The sequence below is a fragment of the Arachis ipaensis genome, chromosome B5, assembly GCF_059453495.1.
Source record: "Arachis ipaensis isolate K30076 ecotype BB chromosome B5, ASM5945349v1, whole genome shotgun sequence".
Taxonomy (NCBI): Eukaryota; Viridiplantae; Streptophyta; class Magnoliopsida; order Fabales; family Fabaceae; genus Arachis; species Arachis ipaensis.
In genome coordinates, this window is record NC_142440.1 from 57,806,461 (window position 1) to 57,813,307 (window position 6,847).

The window sequence follows — 6,847 nt, forward strand, 5'->3', positions numbered from 1 at the left end:
ACTACCTAACTAACTACCCCTCTCTAATTTTCGAAAATACCTCCCTCTTTTTCAAAAATTCTTTTTAATTAATTAATTGTTTAAATTTTAATTTTAATTTTAATTTTATCTTAATTTTCGGAAATCATTAACTCTTTTTCAAAATTTAATTTTTGAAATTCCCTCTCTCCCATCTCCTTCTATTTATTTATTACTTACTAACACTTCTCTTCATCTCATATCTCTGCTCTCTTCACCCTTGTGTTTGGATTCTCCTCCCTTCTTTTTCCTTACATTACATTCTTTTCTTCTTCTACTCACACAAAGGAATCTCTATACTGTGACATAGATGATTCCATATTTTCTTTGTTATTCCCTTCTTTGTCATATGAGCAGGAGCAAGGACAAGAACATTCATGTTGAAGCAGATCCTGAACCTCAAAGGACTCTGAAGAGGAAACTAAGAGAAGCTAAAATACAACAATCCAGAGACAACCTTACAGGAATTTTTGAACAGGAAGAAGAGATGGCAGCCGAAAATAATAATAATGCAAGGAGGATGCTTGGTGACTTTACTGCACCTAATTCCAATTTACATGGAAGAAGTATCTCAATTCCTACCATTGGAACAAACAATTTTGAGCTTAAGCCTCAACTAGTTTCTCTGATGCAACAAAACTACAAGTTTCATGGACTTCCATCTGAAGATCCTTTTCAGTTCTTAACTGAGTTCTTGCAGATTTGTGATACTGTTAAGACTAATGGAGTAGATCCTAAAGTCTATAAGCTCATGCTTTTCCCTTTTGTTGTGAGAGACAGAGCTAGAATATGGTTAGATTCTCAACCTAAAGATAGCTTGAACTCTTGGGATAAGCTGGTCAGGGCTTTCTTAGCCAAGTTCTTTCCTCCACAAAAGCTAAGTAAGCTTAGAGTGGATGTTCAAACCTTCAGACAGAAAGAAGGTGAATCCCTCTATGAAGTTTGGGAGAAATACAAGGAACTGACCAAAAAGTGTCCTTCTGACATGCTTTCAGAATGGACCATCCTGAATATATTCTATGATGGTCTGTCTAAATTAGCTAAGATGTCATTGGATACTTCTGCAGGTGGATCCATTCACCTAAAGAAAACGCCTGCAGAAGCTCAAGAACTCATTGACATGGTTGCTAACAACCAGTTTATGTATACTTCTAAGAGGAATCTTGTGAGTAATGGGACGCCTCAGAAGAAGGGAGTTCTTGAAATTGATACTCTGAATGCCATATTGGCTCAGAATAAAATATTGACTCAGCAAGTCAATATGATTTCTCAGAGTCTGAATGGAATGCAAGCTACATCCAACAGTACTCAAGAAGCATCTTCTGAAGAAGAAGCTTATAATCTTGAGAACCCTGCAATAGCAGAGGTGAATTACATGGGTGAACCATATAGAAACACCTATAATTTCTGATGTCAGGGCATCTTGGCCAGTTTCACTGACCTTTTCTTTACTGTTTTTAGGTTAGTTTCATGCATTTTTTTAGGAAATAAGCTAGTTTTGGGTAAATATTCACTTATGCCTTGACTCAAGCATACATTGTGCATTTTACATGATTTCATGAGGATTTTGCATAAGTTTAGTGACAAATATTATGTTGCATTACTCATGACTTGGACTAGAGCTTTGATGCACTTTGTTGCTTGATTTCAGGACCAAAAAGAAGCAAGAAAAGAGGAGGTAACTTGCAAAGATTAATGAGAAAAGTGATTGCCAATAAAAGCCATCAATGCCCACGTTAGAGAGTCACGTTAACCAAGTTAACGTGAACTCTAACGTGGAGAAAAGAAGTTGAGCCAACGTTAGTGACACTCAACATTGTCACTAACGTTGGCAATTACTCATAAGTGGCCACGTTAGAAGCCACGTTATCCTAGTTAACGTGGCCTCTAACGTTAAGGGGGAGGGAGAGAAGCCAACGTTAGTGACACTCAACATTGTCACTAACGTTGGCCTATGGTGCTAAGTACCACGTTAACTCCCACGTTAACTTGGTTAACGTGGGAACTAACGTAGAAGATGAAGAGTTGTCGACAACGTTAGTGACACTCAACATTGTCACTAACGTTGAAGCTACCACACAACCCCCAAGAGTCACGTTAACTTCTACGTTAACTTGGTTAACGTGGAAGCTAACGATGAGAAATGAAGGATGAGCCAACGTTAGTGACACTCAACATTGTCACTAACGTTGGGATGGCTAAAAGATGGCCACGTTAGAAGCCACGTTAACCTAGTTAACGTGGACTCTAACGTGAGACCTAGGGGCACATTGGAACGTTAGTGACAATGTTGAATGTCACTAACGTTCTCGAAGGATGGCAAAGGCCACGTTAGAAGCCACGTTAACCTAGTTAACGTGGGTTTTAATGTGAGGCAAAAGGGGTGCATTGGAACGTTAGTGACAATGTTAAGTGTCACTAACGTTCCCGAACTTGGACTTTCACTAAATGATTAACACTCCTTAGGCCTTGAGCTTAGGTCTCTGCCCACTCCGCACTTTCTCTCTGCAAGTAAAGCCAAGCCCAAATAAAGAAAGGAACTGCTTCAAACTCAAGATCCAAAGGCCCAAGACTTGAAGAGTGAACTAGAAGCTGAGAAGAGTAGTATATATAGGAGTAGCTTTGAATTGTAAAGGAGTTTTGGAGGCTGAAGAACCACTCTGTATTTTACTTTCTTTGCAATTTCTAGTTTTATGATGTATTCTCCATCTTTGTTTTCATCTTCAAGAGCTATGAACAACTAAACCCCTTTCATTGGGTTAGGGAGCTCTGTTGTAATTTGATGGATCAATACTAATTTTCATTGTTCTTCTTCTATCTTTCCTCTTGATTTTACTTGAAAGCTTTCGGTCTTCATCCAATTGAGTAGTTATCTTGGAAGAGAAGCTATTCAAACTTGGATCTCTTTTGAACCTTGGAAGAGGAATGAAGAGATCAAGCTAGAAATGCTTTCTCATGCTGGACCAAATTGGGTTTGGATGGGTATGTGACTGTAACCCTCTCAATACTTGGTTTGGGAAATGCATGTGGTATAATCAGTGACCATACTTCATCTCTTCTCATGAGCAATTGACCAAGGAATTGGCTATTGATCAAGATTTGAGAGATTGAATTGCAAGAAATTGCAATTCAATCACTTAAGATTGCCAAGGAGATCAATGAGTGCATTGATTGAGGAAGAGATGAAAATGAACTTGATCCGGAGAATTGCAACATCTCCTAAGCCCAATGAACTCCCCATCTCTAATCTTACCCATTCTCTTTAATTTCTGCCATTTACTTTTATGAGCAAATCCCCCATTTCTATTTACAATTCTGCAATTTATTTTCAGTCATTTACTTCCAGTCCTTTAATTCTAGCATTTACTTTTCTGTTATTTACATTCCCGCCATTTTATTTTCTGCAACTCTCAACCCAAATTCTGAATTCGCTCAACTAGAACATTCTTCTAATTAAAGTTGCTTGATCAATCAATCCCTGTGGGATTCGACCTCACTCTATTGTGAGTTTTTACTTGACGACAACTTCGGTACACTTGCCGAGGGGAATTTTGTTGAGAGACAAGTTTTCCGTGCATCAAGTTTATGGCGCCGTTGCCGGGGATTGATTGTGCATCAACAATGATTAGATTGGAAGATCACTAGATTGAGCATTTTATTTTGTGAATTTCATTTTTCTGTTTGAGTGATTTACTTTTTGTTTTAGTTAAACTTCTTCCTTTCTCCATCTACTCTTTTGTTTTTCTTTGTTATTTTCAATTCTGTTTGCTAACCCACTAACTGTTTGATATATTGCATCACCCACAACTAACATCAATTCTGACACAAATACTGTCTGCACCTATTTTCTCTGCTTGTACTTGTTGGTTGTATGACAGGGAGAAGAAGCGGGGCTTCAACTTCCTTTGATTCTGAACCAGAGAGAACCTTTCTTAGACTAAGGAGGGAGGCAAAAGAAAAACGAGTAGTTGGTGCTGAAGAAGAGGAGGAACAGTTTGAGGAATACTTTGAACCAAACATGGAAGAAAACATGGAAAATCATCATGAAGAAGAGATTCACAACCATGGCAGAGGAGGTGGAGCAAATAATGCTGGGGAGGATAGAAGAGTTTTGGGCTCTTACATTAATCCAAACCCAGGCAATTGTGGAAGTAGCATCCAAAAGCCAAAAATCCATGCCAACAACTTTGAACTTAAACCACAGCTCATCACCCTTGTTCAGAACAACTGTTCATTTGGAGGAGGTGTTCAAGAAGATCCCAACCAACATTTGACCACCTTCCTGAGAATATGTGACACTGTGAAATCTAATGGTGTTCATTCTGACGCCTATAGATTGCTCTTATTTCCCTTCTCACTCAGAGACAAGGCAGCCAAGTGGCTGGAATCCTTCCCAAGGGAGAGCTTGAAAACTTGGGAGGATGTGGTGAACAAATTCTTCCCTCCTCAACGAATCAATAGGCTGAGAGCTGAGGTTCAAACCTTCAGGCAACAGGATGGTGAGACTCTGTATGAAGCATGGGAGAGGTTCAAAGACTTAACAACGAGGTGCCCACCTGACATGTTCAACAAATGGGTCCAGCTGCACATTTTCTATGAAGGGCTCTCTTATGAGTCAAAGAAGGCAGTAGACCATTCATCTGGAGGTGGTCCTTGAACAAGAAGAAGACCATTGAGGAAGCCATAGATGTTATTGAAATAGTAGCAGAAAACGACTACTTCTATACTTCCAAAAAAGGGAACACAAGAGGAGTGATAGAGCTAAACAATGTGGATGCTCTGTTGGCCCAAAACAAGCTCATTACCCAGCAGCTGGCTGACCTCACCAAGAAGATGGAGATGAACCAAGTAGCAGCAATCTCCAGTTCATCAACAACACAAGAAGGAGTAAACCAAGAAGCAGAAGGGAGTCAGGAGCAAGCCAACTACATTGGGAATTCACCAAGGAAAAACTATGATCCATACTCCAAGACTTACAACCCTGGATGGAGAAATCACCCGAACTTTGGGTGGGGAAGTGAGCAAGATCAAAACCAAGACCAGAGACGTTACAACTCCAACAACAATGCAGCTCACCAACAATTCACCCAGAGGACATCTCAACACCCCCACAACAACACTTCTCCATATACTTATCAAAACCAAAACAGCACATCTGCTCCGAACCACTCATCAATTGATGACAGGCTCTCTAAGATTGAAGCCTTACTTGAAGGAATATGCCAAGAGATTCAAGAAAATAAGCTGTTCAAAGAGAAGGTGCGAGCCAATATTAAGAACCAGGGAGAAACCATTAGGAAGATGGAATTCCAGGTGGGATATTTAGCTGAGAAGATTCCCAAACCTACTGATAGCTTCCCAAGTGACACTGAGAAAAACCCCAAGGGAGAAGCAAAGAAAGTAAGATGGGAAGATTGCAAAATGGTCACTACAAGTGATCAAGAGATTGAAGACAAGCAAGGCAAAATGTGCAAACAACCTGAAGACAACTCAACAAAGGAGGAGGATAGAGATCACAAAGAACCAGAAATCTCACAACAAGAGCTGCTGAAGCTCTATGCACCATTCCCTCAACTGCTCAATGGTGCTGTGGGAAAAAGAATATACTCAAGGTTCCTAGACTTGTTTGCATCTCTGCATGTGAACATACCATTCATCAAGGCAATTCAACAAATGCCTGCATTCATCAAGTATATGAAGGAACTTCTTCCGAGGAAAAGCTCACTCAAGGGAGGGCAGACTATAGTGATGAACAAGGAATGTAGTGCACTTATTCAGCCTGAGCTGTCTAAAAATAGAAGAGACCCAGGAAGCTTTCATATCCCTTGTGCCATAGGTGAGACTATGTTCGAAGGAGCACTATGTGATTTAGGGGCCAGCATCAACTTACTACCTTTATCCCTGGCGAAGAAGCTGCAGATTAATGAGATAATGCCCACAGATGTCATTATCAGACTGGCTAACAAAACTCAAAAGCAAGCAATAGGAGTGGTGGAAAATGTGCTGCTAAAGGTTGGGAAGTACTTTCTCCCAACAGACTTTGTCATTCTAGACATGGAAGAGAGTCATACTCACCCAATCATATTGGGAAGACCATTCCTAGCTACGGCCAGAGCACTTATCGATGTAGAGAAAGGGGAGCTAATATTGAGAATTCATGATGAACGACTCAGCTTCAATGTCTTCAACTTCTCACAAGAAACAGATCAAGAGGACAAGGAACTAAGCACAAACGATAAGGAGACACTGAAGGAGGAGACAAGCACTGAAGCACAGCTAGTTCATTCTGAAACCCCCTCAACTGATAAACAAGGAAAACAGCAACTGCCACAGCTCAAAGAAAAATTGGAGGAACCCAAACCTCTAGAGGCAGGTGAAGACAGCATCACAACTCCTTGGAGAAAAGAGGTCACCAAGGAGAAGGCAACCTCAAAAGAAACAAAGAAGAAGGTACCAAGGAAATGGAGGAACAAGAAGATCCCTACGGAAGATTTCTCTCCAGGGGATAGAGTTGTCTCATCTTACTTCCCAGATATTCCTCCTAATCTCCCTACTGTACCATCTCAGTTACCTAAGGTCTTCACTATCAACAGAGTTCTTTCCTTGGAACATATGGAGATCATTGATCCAACCAATAGATACAAATCCACAGCAAGAGGGGAGGACTTTAAGCACTACCAACCACCATGATGAAAGAAAAACGTCAAGCTAGTGACGATAAAGAAGCGCTTCATGGGAGGCAACCCATGTTTTATATGCTTTCAGATGAGAATGAATAAGTCAATCTTTATGAGCTTCAATCCAAACTTAACAAACAATTGGTGAAAAT

The 6,847-nt window shown here is 40.3% G+C and overlaps 2 non-coding genes across 2 annotated transcripts; both read right to left on the reverse strand.

Annotated features, from left to right (window-relative positions):
* Positions 1-901: 901 nt before the first annotated feature.
* LOC148564300 (small nucleolar RNA R71) lies at positions 902-1,009 on the reverse strand. Its single transcript, XR_015884398.1, has one exon. It is a non-coding gene; the product is annotated as a small nucleolar RNA R71 (small nucleolar RNA).
* A 3,468-nt stretch (positions 1,010-4,477) lies between these two features.
* Positions 4,478-4,581, reverse strand: LOC148564301 (small nucleolar RNA R71). Its single transcript, XR_015884988.1, has one exon. It is a non-coding gene; the product is annotated as a small nucleolar RNA R71 (small nucleolar RNA).
* Positions 4,582-6,847: the final 2,266 nt, after the last annotated feature.